Genomic DNA, 15,754 nt, shown 5'->3' on the forward strand with positions numbered 1-15,754 from the left:
AATGTCAGTATAGACAGAAGGTGCTTCCTGGTGGCCCAGATCTGAGGGGTGGGGACTGCAGGCAGGGAGAAAAGGAGGAGGAACAAGTGCTAATGGATCCGAGGTTTCTTTGAGAATGCTGCTCTAGAATTCGATCGTGACGGTGTTCGCACAACTCTAGAAATACATTAAGTTGCGTGAACTGTGTACTTTAAACAAATGCACATGTTTTGTGAATTATATTTCCATACAGCTGGTTTTTTTTAAAAAGTGGCCTTTTAAAATTAGGCCTCGGGCTGGCGCTGCGGCTCACCAGGCTAATCCTCCGCCTAGCGGTGCCGGCACTCCGGGTTCTAGTCCCGGTCGGGGCGCCGGATTCTGTCCCGGTTGCCCCTCTTCCAGGCCAGCTCTCTGCTGTGGCCAGGGAGTGCAGTGGAGGATGGCCCAGGTGCTTGGGCCCTGCATCCCATGGGAGACCAGGAAAAGCACCTGGCTCCTGGCTCCTGCCATCGGATCAGCGCGGTGCGCCGGCCGCAGCGCGCCGGCCGCGGCGGCCATTGGAGGGTGAACCAACGGCAAAGGAAGACCTTTCTCTCTGTCTCTCTCTCTCTCACTGTCCACTCTGCCTGTCAAAAAGTAAAAAAAAAAATTTTTAAAAAGTAGGCCTTGTATCAAAGCAATGCTGAAAGAAAGCCAAGATCTCAATCCAAGGAATCACAAAGCTTTGTTTCCAAAAGCTTTTGTAACTATTTCTTTCTGTTCCATTGTATTTGCTTTGAATAAAACTGTTTTGAGAAATATCTGAGAGGACAGTGGACAGCTGTCCTCAGATGTCTTGGAATAGGCTATTATATCCGGCTGCCTGCGAGGCATGCTTTGTTGAGGGTGACTTGACATGCAAAGGTTCTAAATCCATGTCAGAGACCATCAGCAGGGAAGCGCGGGGCTGCCGAGGGGGTCCTTCCAGTTCACGCCTACAAACAGGAGCCAGACCTCCAGGAGGTGCCTTCGCCCTAATGGGCCCCACTCCTCACTTGTCTCGGGGGCTCTCTGTTCCTCCAACATTTTTGGGAATCTGAGATTCTGTTACATAGGCGATAGCATTGTTTTATCAGCAAGAGGAATAAAGGTAGACATGGGAGACAGCTAAGCAAAGTTTGAAAATGATAATGAATTTTCTGATGCCGAATGCTGCAGTATCATGGCCTCAATGGCCATCAGATATGGCCAGGATGCAAGCCCATGGAGCTACCAGCGGGACCCTTCAGAGCAAGTCAGAGACTACCTAGGAATACAACGAATCTATCTTCAGAGTGAGAACCTCTGGTGGATGTTACAAAATTATTTATTACAGTTATTAACTAAATGTATTATCATTTTTCCCAAGAATAGTAACCATTGAATTTTTTTAAAATAATGACTTATGTGGTTATTCCTGGTTGGGGGAAAAAGAAGAAAACATGCACTTTTGAAATAATTAAATTCTTTATATAGTTTTCTTTCATATTACTCATCTTCTTTCCCCTAAGGACCTGGCAAGGCATAGCAACTCAGAAAAATACAGAAAAAGGCAACACTTTTTTCTTTTCTTTCTTGTATTTCTTTTGGTGTACAATAAGAGTTCCCATAAGAATTTTTCATCATAAATCCAAACATGCAGGATAAATCTAATTCTAATTGCTACTTACATTAGCTAATCTCACATTTAAATCATGTTGATGACATTTTATCCAGGCTTTGAAAACTCCTCAAACGATTTCTTCTTACTTGAATGAATTGTAAACTAAATGTTGCTTAAAGATTTTTAAAACTTCACTTTATTCCCTCAAATTTCACCTCCTTTATTTTAGTAGGTCTGTAAAATGGCCTGATATTCAGAGGAAATGGCCTGCAAAATGTAAAAGAAGCTGGAGATTTAGCCTTTATCTAGTATAAAATGTAAATTAACATAAAATGAATAAAATTATAAATACAAATGTGCTCAAATAAGTATCCAATGAATAAAAATGTTTACATAAGGTACCTGATATAGAATACCAGACACTATTAGATATAGAATATTAGATACAAAGTAAATATGTATTAAAAATGAAAAAATTATTATAACAAAACAATCATTTTAAAAAGTGATAAAGCCCAGGGTCCGGCGCTGTGGTGCAGCAGGTTAACACCCTGGCCTGAGGCACCGGCATCCCATGTGGGTGCTGGTCCGAGACCCAGCTGCTCCACTTCCAGACCAGCTCTCTGCTGTGGCCTGGGAAAGCAGTGGAAGATGGCCCAAGTCCTTGGGCCCCTGCACCCATGTGGGGGACCTGGAGGAGGTTCCTGGCTTCTGGCTCCTGGCTTCGGATCGGTGCAGCTCCAGCCATTGCGGCCAACTGTGGAGTGAACCATCGGATGGAAAACCTCTCTCTCTCTGTCTCTCTCTCTTTCTCTCTGTGTAACTCTTTCAAATAAATAAATAAATCTTTTAAAAAAGTGATAAAGGCCACAGATGTTATAAAATGCTGAGAAAAATTTAATTAGCTGTTGGACATGTTTCTAGACTACTGTATTCCTGCAGATCTAGCTGAATGTCCTTTGGTTGCCTTGTCATATGACAATGATTTCTTTTCTTAAGTATTTCATAAAGAATCTCTCGGTGGTCCACTGTATATTTTGTTTGATACTTGGTAAATATTATTGGGTTATAATTCTTAAAAAGCCACTGAGCATTTTGAACAAAATCAAGCTCATCATAACCAGCCATTAAAAAGAAGTGTACAAATCAAATCAAAGGACCCAGCAGAGGTGGGACCCAGCCACTGCTGACTCATGCTCCTGTTGACTAGACAGATGCAGTTTTTCCTGACTTTTTTTCTTTTTTTTTTGACAGTCAGAGTGGACAGTGAGAGAGAGAGACAGAGAGAAAGGTCTTCCTTTGCCGTTGGTTCACCCTCCAATGGCCACCGCAGCCGGCACACTGCGCTGATCCTAAGGCAGGAGCCAGGTGCTTCTCCTGGTCTCCCATGGGGTGCAGGGCCCAAGTACTTGGATCATCCTCCACTGCCCTCCCGGGCCACAGCAGAGAGCTGGCCTGGAAGAGGGGCAACTGGGACAGAATCCAGCACCCCGACTGGGACTAGAACCCTGTGCGCCGGCGCCGCAAGGCGGAGGATTAGCCTAGTGAGCCACGGCACCGGCTCCTGACTCATTTTCATCCTCCTTCTGCTCTCTCACTTCCCACCTGACAGGATATTGGTTCTCATAAAAATCTGTCTTCTGTCTCCATTTTTATTAACCGTATTTCTTGGTCATCTTGAACTTTTTCTCAATTTTTAGCTTCTATTTGAGCACAGAAAGGGAGTTTTGATATTTGAAGCTCCTGCTAGCTTCTTCCTTTCCATTTTTATTTTGGATTTTCCCTAGGATCTTCTTTCATATGTAGATTTTTATCTAGTGAATGACTAATTGTCTAATGAATGACTCATTAATAATTTATATAATATGTAAGTAATGTTTATCTTGTATGGTTTATATTTCACAATAAATCAGAAATCAAGGCTCACACAGGGTCGGCCAGTGAACACTTTGGCATTGGGAAACCCATCATCTCTTAACCACTCAAGTCGTCTCTTATAGCACCAAAACGCACCACTGACAGCATGGAAACAAATGAGTGTGACTGTGATCCATACAACTTATTCAAAGAGGAGGCAGGGGGCCGGCATCATGACACAGCAGGTTAAGCTGCCTAATGCCAGCACCCCATATTGGAGTATGGGTTCAAGTCCCAGCTACTCCGTTTGCTACCCAGCTTCCTGCTGGTATGCCTGGGCAGGCAGTGGATGATGGCTGAAATACATGTGTCCCTGCATCCATGTGGGAAGCCAGGATGGAGTTCCTGGCTCCTGACTTTAGCCTGGCCCAGCTAGCTGCTGTGCGCATTTGGGGAATGAACCAGCAAATGGAGGATTTCTCTCCCTCTCTCCTATTCAAATAAATAAATCTTTAAAAAAATTTTTAGATAGATCAGATTTGGACTCCAGGCTGTAGAGTGCTAACCCCTGCCCAAGAGCAATTCCAATGCATTTTCAAATGCTGCTGTATTGTATGGAGCTGCACCATTCCTCATATTACTCTTGATATTATAGCGACTCCTCCTTGCATGCATTGACTTATTAAAGAATGTAAGGAGGGCCGGCACTGCGCCTCACTAAGCTAGTCCTCCGCCGGCGGCGCCGGCACACCGGGTTCTAGTCCCGGTCGGGGCGCCGGTTCTGTCCTGGTTGCTCCTCTTCCAGGCCAGCTCTCTGCTGTGGCCTGGGAAGGCAGTGGAGGATGGTCCAAGTGCTTGGGCCCTGCACCCGCATGGGAGACCAGGAGGAAGCACCTGGCTCCTGGCTTCGGATTGGCGCAGCACGCTGGCTGTAGCGGCTTGGGGAGTGAAACAACAGAAGGAAGACCTTTCTCTCTGTCTAACTCTGCCTGTAAAAAAAAAAAAAAAAAAAAAAAAGAATGTAAGGAGTCTAGTCACGTGAACACTTCCTTCTTCTGGCTGTCTCACTGCACTGCTGGCAACAACGCCTGCCATTTCATCTGGACCCACAGGATTATAGCAGGACAGTGTACCTCCAAGATGCTAACAGAATGCACTACACAGGGAAGTGGAAAAGGCACAGCCTCACTCCAACACTGTAGTATAGCAACAGGTTTACATCCTACCTGGAAATTCTGATAAATCCCATGTTACAATTTTCCCATTAAACAATGGCATTTTTAATGCTATGAGGCATAACTGAATCTATTGCTGATAGGTGAGAATTTCTAATTTGACTGCAAATCAATGAAAACGAGTTTCTAAGTTTAGAATCCTTTTCCACAGACTGACTTCTAGTTGTCCACGTGTCAAAACTTGTTACACTACCCACACGCTTCTGGCTTGACTGCATGTACCACATTCATACCATACGGACACTCTCTCTCCCTTACCTTATTCTGCTGCGGGGTTGACAGAGTGGGCAGTTGAAATATTTCTGGAAGTCATTCCAACACCATTATAGCTCCCAAGAATTTAGCTATCTTGTACTAGTATCCTACAGTTGCTGTAACAAATGACTCACACTTAAGTGGATTAAAATAATACATATTCGTCTTCTTACAGTTTCAGAGCTCAAAAGTGTGAAATCAGTTTCACTAGACCAAAATCAAGGTGTCAACAGGTCTACTTTCCCTTTGGAGGCTTCAGGGAAGCTTCTATTTGCTTGTCTTTCCCAGCATTCCGTGGCCTATAGACCCTTCTATCCTCAAAGCCAGCAGTGTAGCATGTAGCTTTAATGGTCACTTTCCTTTGTGTGTTCTGCCTCCTTTATTTATTATTTATTTACATGCATTTCATAAATACAACTTTAGGAACACGGTAATTCTTCTAATCGCACCAGCCCTCCCACCCACATTCCTACGTCTCTTCCTTCTCCTGTTCCCAGTCTTGTTTTTCACTAAGATCTATTTTCATTTACTTTATACACAGAAGATTAACTCTATTCTAGATAAACAGTTCAACACTTCGTATGAGAAAGAAAAAGAAGAAACCTGTTCCCCCAGACAAGAGCTGTTCAGTCATTGAAAGTAATTTCGCTTTTTTTGTTTTTTTTTTAGAAATTTAATTATCTTTAAAGAAGAAATCAAGAATGATACATCTTTCATGAGCACTCATAACTATACCTTATGAGATACAAGAGTATCCTCCACTTAATACACTAAAACAAAGTAATTCTTTGAGATCAAGTTTTACTACTAAGTTTCATAATACAACTTACTGAGGACAGAGGTCCTGCAAGTGAAGTTAGTGCAGAGTGACTCCTGTTGTTTATTTAACAGTTAACACTCTTATGTATGACATCAGTGATCACCCAAGGCTCTTGACATGAGCTGCCTAGGCTATGGAAGCCTTTTGGATCCACAAAGTCCTTCAGTATTTCTATAAGGCAATAAGCAAAGTGGAAGCTCTCTCCTCCTTTCAGAGGAAAGTACATTCTTCTTTGGTCTGCCTCCTTTTTTCTTTTAAAAGATTTTATTTATTTGAAAGACAGAGTTACAGAGAGAAGTGGAGACAGAGAGAGAGGTCTTCCATCTGCTGGTTCACTCCCCAGATGGCTGCAATGGCCGGAGCTATGCCGATCTGAAGCCAGGAGCTCCTTCCAGTCTCCCACACGGGTGCAGGAGCCCAAGGACTTGGGCCATCTTCTACTGCTATCCCAGGCCAGAGCAGAGAGCTGGATCAGAAGAGGAGCAGGCTGGCACCGCAGCTCACTTGGCTAATCCTCCGCCTGCGGCGCCGGCACTCCGGGTTCTAGTCTTGGTTGCTCCTCTTCCAATCCAGCTCTCTGCTGTGGCCCGGGAGTGCAGTGGAGGATGGCCCAGGTCCTTGGGCCCTGCACCCACATGGGAGACCAGGAGGAAGCACCTGGCTCCTGGCTTCAGATCAGCAGAATGCGCTGGCCGCAGCGCACTGGCCGTGGCGGCCATTTGGGGGTGAACCAAAGGGAAAAGGAAGACCTTTCTAACTCTGCCTGTCGAAAAAAAAAAAAAAAAAAAAAAAGGAGCAGCAGCCAAGCCAAGACTAGAACTGGCACCCACTGCACCACAGCACCAGCCCCTGGTCTGCCTCCTTCTTTTAAGAATACTTGTGGGGCTGGTGCTGTGGCATAGTGTGTTAAGCCTTCACCTGCTGCACCAGCATCCCATATGGGCACCAGTTCGCATCCTGGCTGCTCCTCTCGATACAGCTCTCTGCTAATGCACCTGGGAAAGCAGCAGAGGATGTCCCAAGTCCTTGGGCTCCTGTACCCATGTGGGAGACCCAGAAGAAGCTCCTGACTTCTAGTTTTGGCTCAGCTCAGCTCTAGCGATTGCGGCCATTTGGGAAGTGAACCAGCGGATTGAAGATTTCTCTCTCTGTTTCTCTCTCTCTCTCTCTCTCTGTAACTCTATCTTTCAAATAAATAAATCTTAAAAAAAAAAAAAAAGAAAAGAATACTTGTAATGGCATTCAGGGCACAGCCAGACAACTGAGGATAACTTTCCCAGCTCAAGATGCCTAACTTAACCACAGGTGCAGTCTCCTTTGCTCTGATGGCATTCGCAAGCTCAGGGGTTAGGATCTGGGTGTCTTCAGAGACCATCATACAGTCAATCACACTAAGTTATTGCCACATGAATGTCTCACACAGAACCCAAACTAAATGTATGTCCAATCCAACCTCCTAGAAGCTAGATCCCAAAAATACCTGTGATGACTTCATTACCATAACCCACAGTAGTGCAAGGATACTTCAAAAGTTTATGGAAGGGGCCAGCGCCGCGGCTCACTAGGCTAATCCTCCACCTAGCGGCGCCGGCACACCAGGTTCTAGTCCCTGTTGGGGCACCGGATTCTGTCCCGGTTGCCCCTCTTCCAGGCCAGCTCTCTGCTGTGGCCAGGGAGTGCAGTGGAGGATGGCCCAGGAGCTTGGGCCCTGCACCCCATGGGAGACCAGAAAAAGCACCTGGCTCCTGGCTCCTGCCATCGGATCAGCGTGGTGCGCCGGCCGCAGCGCGCCGGCCGTGGCGGCCATTGGAGGGTGAACCAATGGCAAAGGAAGACCTTTCTCTCTGTCTCTCTCTCTCACTGTCCACTCTGCCTGTCAAAAAAAAAAAAAAGTTTATGGAAGGAACAGAATCAAGAGAAGCTTAAGAGGTCACATTGTGGTACAGCAGGTTAGGCTGCCACCTATTATGCCAACATCCTATGAGGGCTTGTTCAAGGCTCAGCTGCTCCACTTCTAATCCAGCTCCCTGCTATTGCATCTGGGAAAGCAGTGGAAGTTGACCCTTGTGTCCCTGCATCCACATAGGAGAACTGGATGGAGTTCCAGGCTCCTGGCTTTGGCTGGGCCCAGCCCTGGCCATTGTGGCCATTTGTGGAGTGAACTAGTAGATGGAAAATCAATCTCTCTTCCTCTTTCTCTTTCTCTCTCTCTCAACTCTGCTTTACAAATAAGTAAAATAAACCTTTTTAAAAAAGAGAGAAGGGGTATAGGTTAAGCCACCTGCAGCGCCAGCATTCCATGTGGGCACCAGTTCAAGTCCTGGCTGCTCCAATTCCAATCCAGCTCCCTGCTAACAGCTTGGGAAAGCAGTGGAAGATGGGTCAAGTATTTAGAACCCTGCACTCACTTGGGAGACCCAGATGAAGTTCCTGGCTCCTATCTTTTGTCTGGTCCAGATCCGGCAATTGTGGCTATTTGAGGAGTGAACCAGGAGATGGAAGATCGCTCGCTCGCTTGCTCTCCCTCTGTGTGTGTGTGTGTGTGTGTGTGTGTGTGTGTGTTTGTAACTCTTCAAGTAAACAATAAATAAATCTTTATTAAAAAGATAGAGAAGCTTACTGGGGTGCAGAAAATTGAAATTATGTATGTGAGGGATCTTCAAAAGGTTTACTTGAAAATGTGTATTATGGAAAATCTGCTTGAGTTTTAAAATATACCAGAATAAACACAGCTTTTAATTCCATTTCCATCAATCATCTGAAGTCTCTTCATATGACCTAGAAGTCAGAATAGAGGCAGTGTTGTGGCACAGCAGGTTAAGCCACCATCTGCAGTGCCAGCATCTCATATGGGCACCAGTTCAAATCCTGGCTGCTCCTCTTCTGGTCCAGCTCTCTGCTAATGTACCTGGGAAAGTAGCAGAAGATGGCCCAAGTGCTTGGGCCCCTGCACCCATGTGGGAGACTGGGAAGAAGCTCCTAGCTCCTGGATTCAATCTGGCACACCCCTGGCCATTGCGGCCATTTGGGGAGTGAACCAGTGGGCAGAAGACTTCTCTTTCTGCCTCTGCCTCTCTATAACTCTGCCTTTCAAAGAAAGAAAGAAAGAAGGGGGGAGGTCAGAATAGGAGAGAGAAATCTTAACTCATTGCAACTGGAATATTTAACTTTTGTAAGTTTTACAAAATCTAGGACTTTTATTACATTAATTCTCAGTCTTCACTACTCTAGTAGATGTGTGTAGACCAAGGATTTTAATTCCAAAGGCATCACAAGGGCACCATGCAAGAACTTAAAATAAAGCCCCGCAAATGAACAACGCTCTTACACAACCTTCAGTAATTTCAGGTAAACATTTCGATAGCCCACGACTTGTGTCCCCTGGGCTTTGCTGGATTTTGGTTTGGGGGAATAAAACAATTGGTATGTGGTCAAAGGCTTCTTTATGCACATTTCCCATTACATGTATGATGTTATACAAACATCTCTATCTACTTCCAAAAATATTTTCATCACCCCAAAAGAAAACTCTCCACTTTCCCTCCCCCTAACCTTCATCATCAGCCACTAATCCACATGCAGCCTCCATGGATTGACCTATTCCAGATATTTCATATAAATGAAATCACACAATACGTGACTTTTGGGGCCCGGTCTCCTTCACTTAGTGTTTTTTTGAGGCACATCTGTGTTGTAGCATATGTCGGTACCATTCCTTTCCCTAGCTGAGAACATCCCCTCATACAGAGGTCACATTATGTTTATCCATACGTTCACTGATGGGCATCTGAGTTGCTTCTGCTTTTTGAATATTGTGAATATTGCTGTTATGAGTATTTTGTGTACAAGTTTTTATTTGAACACCTGTTTTCTTTGGGTATATAAATAGAATTGCCAGTTTATAGGGTAATTCTGGCTAACGCTTTGAGGAACTCCCAAGGGTTTTGCAATTGAAGCCTTAACCCTACATGGGGAATAAAAAGCAATTTCTGTTACCATGATCATGTCAGGTAGAGTCATTCTGGGGAGAAGAGGATGATGGAACAATAAAATATCCTAGATCAACTCTCTGGTGGTCCTCCTCCTTGGCTGCACAAAACAATCACTTAGGTAATTTTTTTTCCACATAGCAATTAAGCATTTATGTAAAACTGATGTAAAAATCAACTTTGGAAAACAGGTTACTCTCCTAAACATCTTCCCCAAAATGTTTGAGTGAAATTATACCAACCAAAGCCCATACAGACATCTGTCCTGAGGCAGATGGAAGTCATACTGTGAGTGACATCTCCTCTGGCTTTGGGAAGACTGCACATGAGAAACATTCAGAAGACAATGGTTTGAAACTATTCAGAACCATTTGTGTGGGGAGCAACTCGGACTATACTGTTACTGGAATTAAGACTTATTCTATACATCTGTTCTCCAACAATATGGCGCTGGGAGAGGAGCAAACAGCTTCTACCCAGCTGCCTCTCACCAACTTGACAAGCTGCAGGAGCTGCTCCTGATTGGAGGAGAGCAGCGTACTCGGCGTGTGGGTAGCAGAGTTGGGATTGGTGGAAGAGGACTATAAAGGAGGAGAGAGACAACATGCACCAGGAACATCTATCTGAAGGAACACCTGTGCAGCCCCCGAGAGAGCCGGCCGGCGGTGTGCCGCTCCCCCGCGGAAGTGGGGAAAGTGGCAGGGGGAACCGCCCTTCCACGGAGGTGGAAGGGACGGTAGCCAACCCGGGAAGAACCAGCAGTAAACCCGGGGAGGGCCGAGCAGACAAAAGAACAGCGCAGGGTCTTGTGTCGTTCCTCCACAAAGAGGGGGAGCGACACATTTGAATTGTTCACTCATGTGAACATGCCATTAAGCTTTCGAATTAAAGCAATGCTATTTCTTCAACAATCTCCTGTTATGACATTAATGGGACACCACAATGTTAAGATTCAACATTTAACGAGGCAGGCACTGTGGTACAGCAGGTTAAACCACTACCTGTGATGCCTGCATCCCATATGAACGCCAGTTTAAGTTCCTGCTGCTCTGCTTCCAACCCCGCTCACTGCTAATGTAACTGGGCAGGCAGCATAAGATGGCATGGACCCTGCCACTCATGTAGGAGACCCACACAGAGTTCCAGGCTCCTGGCTTTGGTCTGGCCCAGCCCCAGCTGTTGTGGCCATTTGGGGAGTAACCCAGTAGACTGAAGATCTCTCTAACTCTGCCTTTCAAATAAATTACATCTTGGGCTTTAGGATAAAAGGTCATTTAAGTGAAGACTAGAATCAGACTTTGACATGGCCTTTGCTATACATCAGATCATCAGGATAGTGGGCCCTAACAAAGGATAGTTAAAACCAAAAGCCAGGAAATTTCCTCAGGGTGTAAGATACAAACATGGTATCTCATATATGTTGCAGAGAGAAACTCAAGTCTTTTTCATCCCAAACTATCCTACAGGAAGGTAAACTACGTCTTCTGCCACGGATCCCTGGAACAAAGGGAAATAGAACACCGACGTTGCTAGACATCGTGCCAAGCATTCCGGTTATACTAGCTCACTCAGTCTTCCTGCCAACTCTTAAGAGCTTAAAGATAAAAAATCCAGGGTGCAAAGGCAGTAAATAACTCCTCTGTCTACAAATAAACATATTCTTTTTCTATAACCCATAGGCCCAAGAAATCACAGAATTACAATACATTTCAAACAGAATTATAATTTTAAATGCAAATCAAAACACCTTGGAGGCTACCAAAGTTGTGCTAAGAAGAAAATCTATGACTTCGCATGCATATATTTAAAAAGACAAAATTCTGATGATCAATGATTTATGTCACAAAGTTCAAAGAAAAACAGCAAATTAAAGTCAAAGAAGGGCCGGCGCCGCGGCTCACTAGGCTAATCCTCTGCCTTGCGGCGCTGGCACACCGGGTTCTAGTCCCGGTCGGGGCACCGGATTCTGTCCTGGTTGCTCCTCTTCCAGGCCAGCTCTCTGCTGTGGCCAGGGAGTGCAGTGGAGGATGTCCCAAATCCTTGGGCCCTGCGCCCCATGGGAGACCAGGATAAGTACCTGGCTCCTGCCATCGGATCAGCGTGATGTGCTGGCCACAGCACGCTGGCCGCGGCGGCCATTGGAGGGTGAACCAACGGCAAAGGAAGACCTTTCTCTCTCTCTCTCTCTTACTGTCCACTCTGCCTGTCAAAAAAATAAAAAATAAATAAATAAAAAATAAAGTCAAAGAAAACAAAGTAGGAAATAAAGATCAGAAATCAATAAATAGAAAACAGGGGTGGGTGTTTGGCCTCATGGTTAAGACACGCATATCCCATTTTGGGGTGCCTGGGTTTGATATCCAGTTCTGGCTCCTGACTACAGCTTGCTGCTAAGACAGACTCTGGAACACAGCTGTGATGGCTCAAGTACTTGGGTCTCTGCAACCCCAGTAGGAGACCTGATTGAACACCAGGTTCCTGGCTGCTGGCTTTGGCACCAGCAGGCATTTGGGGAGCAACCTAGCATATAGGAGTTCATTTTGTCTACCTCTCAAATATTTTTTTAAAAGAAAAAGAAATGGAAGAGGAAGAAGAAATAAATACAAAACAATTATGCAGTAGAGATCAACTAAGCCTAAGACTTTCTTCACAGGGGATAAATAATTGCCTAAATGACAGAGCTGAAATACAAGCCCAGAGCTATCTGGCTCCCTGAAGTTCTTGTCTAAGGGGCGGCTCAGAGCCTCCATTTGGTGCTGAGGCCCCCAGAAGTGTGTGATCTTAATAAAAGCAACTCTGGCCGTTTGTTGCAGATAGCACCCAAATGTGAGCCAAGGCTGCTTTTACAAATGGATTCACAGTGAAGCCGCTCTGTTATTGCAATGTTTTGTGAAACCCATACCCTTTATATTTTAAAAATAACTCTGAAAACCTGAAAAAAAAGGCACTTGCTGCTTATGTGAAATATTTCATTTTATGTTGAATAAGAAGCTACTAGATTGATATTTTATACATAAGGGAGAAGAATGTTGATAAGTAACATTCTCTATTGAGATTAAAATTACTCAGAAAACAAAAGTGCTGTGATCAATGATTATTAAGATCCTAGATGGCAAGAGCAGAAATCACTTACCTGAAATATTCCCCAAACCCCTCACACAATACGGTGCACCCTGTGATGGCTACCAAATAGGACTTCCATGACTCCCTGCTGCGGTGTCTCCATTTTCCTTCGGGTGTTTGTGTGCTCTCCTGAGCTTAAATCCCAGGAAAGCTCTCCAAGGCAGAGGACTGTGCATTGTGGCCCCAGGACCAGCAGCCCCTGCGAACTTGTCAGACATGCAAATCCTCTGCTCCACCCCAGAGGGACTAAGCCACAGCCTTGAGGTGCAGCTGGGCGCTGGGCGCTGGAGGAGCACTCCAGGTGATTCCAAGGCACGCTCAGGTTTGAGAGGGGGCAGGAATCTGGCCCAGCTGTTAAGACCCTATTGAATGACTGGGTTCCATATCCAGCTCCAGCTTCCTGCTAATGCAGACCCTGGGAGGCAGCAGGGACGGCCTCAGAGACTGGATTCCTACCACCCATGTGGGATAGCTGGACTGACTCGCTGGCTCCAGGCTTCAGCCCCTGACTCAGTGCGGGGGTGTTGCGGGAATTCAGGGATCGACCCAGTGGATGGGAGCGTTGTCTCTCTCTCTGGCTCCCTAGTAAACAATTTTAAAAGATTTCAGAAGCATCTCAAAACTTCACGTGCAGCAATAACTCTGGGAAGCTCACAGGGCCCTACACACCCATGAGAGCAGAGCTGATACAGAGTTCTTAATGGTTCCAATGAAAGCGAGGGACTAATTATCCAAGACGCTTCCAGGACTCTCGCGGGAGAGAGGTTCCACAGTGCAAAAACGGGCCATGATCAGCACTTCCTGGCGCATGGCAAGAAATGACAAGGGATTGAATGAGCTCACAACACCGAGAGACACTTGCCTGAACACCTGATTGTTCACCAGCGTTGCAATGCCCGCCCTCTCCCCCCGACACACAAAGGGCCTGAACAGGAAACCGGGCAGCCTTGAACTAGCAGGCGCCGGCCCACTGCTTCAAGGACACCCAGTTAGGAAGCGGCCTGACAGAAGGCAGCGGGGGGCGCAGCAGCACTGGATCACCAAGTGCCCCCAGGTGACCGTGACTGTATTTACCGCGCAGAGCTTCCCCTGCCTTCCCCCTGCCTCGGTTCTGAAAAGAAAATGAAGAAAGATGTTTCCTCGGGGCGTCCCTTGGCTCAGGATCTCAGCTGTGGAAGCGCGGCCAGCGCGGTTTAGAACACCCGTCTGTTCGCAAAGCAGAGCGAACGCTTGCCTGCCAACTTGGCTCTGCTCTTGCTTTCCAGGTGGTTGTTTTTTTAAGGTACTTTTTCTTCTCCAAATATGAGAAGATTAACTGAGTAACTGAGGGAAAGTGTGCTGGAGGGAGTTGCGTTGATGACCAGTGAGGGAGAGGAGATGTTTGTACGTTTTACTCCTATTCCCCTTTCCTGTTTGATTTCTCCCAGCTTATCTGGGTACCCGTTGTCGCACCACTCACACTTTCTAAGGGTCATGGCTCTATCCTTCCTGCTGGGAGTCCACAGGACATGGCGGCCCTCTCAGGGGGCAGGCACTGTATACCTGACACTTGAACAAACATCTTTCCTTTTTGTAATTATGCTCTTACTTTTTCCTTTAAGGTTTATTTATTTATTTATTTGAGAGGCAGAGCAACAGAGAGAGAGAGAGAGAGAGAATCTTCCACCCCCTGGTTCACTCCCTAAATGCCTCTAAAGCCAGGACTGAGCCAGGCTGCAACCAGGAGCCAGGAACTCCACCTGGGTCCCTCACGTGAGCGGCAGGGACTCAAATACTTGGCCAACTTCCACTGCCTTCCCAGGTGCATTAGTAAGAAGCTGGACTGGAGCAGAGGAGCCTGGACTCACTGGCCCTGTGATACAGGAGGTGGCAGGTGATGGCTCGAGTGCTTGGATCCCTGCCACCCACATGGGAGACCCGGCTCCCGGCTTGGGCCCATCTGCCCCGGATGCTGCAGGCATCTCAGGAGTGAACGAGTGAGCGGGGGGCAGAGGTTGGCTCTCTCAGTCACTCTGCCTTTCAATAATAAATCTTTTAAAAATCAACTAAAAATGTGGGGAAAAAGGGACACTAACCCACTGTTGGTGGGAATGCAAACTGGTCAAGCCACTATGGAAGTCAGTCTGGAGATTCCTCAGAAACCTGAATATAACCCTACCGTTCGACCCAGCCATCCCACTCCTTGGAACTTACCCAAAGGAATTTAAATTGGCAAACAAAAAAGCGGTCTGCACCCTAATGTTTATTGCAGCACAATTCACAATAGCCAAGACCTGGAACCAACCTAAATGCCCATCAACGGTAGACTGGATAAAGAAATTATGGGATATGTACTCTTTAGAATACTATACCGCAGTAAGAAACAACGAAATCCAGTCATTTGCAACAAAGTGGAGGAATCTGGAACACATCATGCTGAGTGAAATAAGCCAGTCCCAAAGGGACAAATACCATATGTTCTCCCTGATCGGTGACAACTGACTGAACACCAAAAAGGAAACCTCCTGAAGTGAAATGGACACTATGAGAAACGGTGACTTGATCAGCATAGCCCTGACTGTTAATGAACAACTTAATACATTATCCCTCTTAGTAGTTTTGTTTGTCTGTTCTACTTAATATGACTGGTTTCATTCTGTAATTATCACACAGTTATTCTTAAGTGTTGAAAATTAAATGAAATGTGATCCCTGTTAAACATAAGAGTGGGAATAAGAGAGGGAAGAGATGTACAATTTGGGACATGCTCAAGCCAACTTGCCCCAAATGATAGAGTTAGAAATATACCAGGGGATTCCAATTCAATCACATCAAGGTGGCATGTACCAATGCCATCTCACTATTCCAAGTGATCAATATCAGTTCACAATTGATC

At 45.8% G+C, this 15,754-nt stretch overlaps 1 long non-coding RNA gene across 1 annotated transcript in view; it reads right to left on the reverse strand.

Annotated features, from left to right (window-relative positions):
• Positions 1 to 14,058, reverse strand: part of LOC149122406 (uncharacterized) — a 28,433-nt gene extending 14,375 nt beyond the window's left edge. The window contains exon 1 of the long non-coding RNA XR_016220776.1: positions 12,890 to 14,058. This is a non-coding gene — a long non-coding RNA (uncharacterized LOC149122406). The remainder of the gene's footprint in view (positions 1 to 12,889) is intronic.
• Between the last annotated feature and the right edge of the window lie 1,696 nt (positions 14,059 to 15,754).

Source organism: Oryctolagus cuniculus, chromosome 14 (assembly GCF_051225735.1).
Source record: "Oryctolagus cuniculus isolate XC-2025 breed Fujian yellow rabbit chromosome 14, ASM5122573v1, whole genome shotgun sequence".
NCBI lineage: Eukaryota > Metazoa > Chordata > Mammalia > Lagomorpha > Leporidae > Oryctolagus > Oryctolagus cuniculus.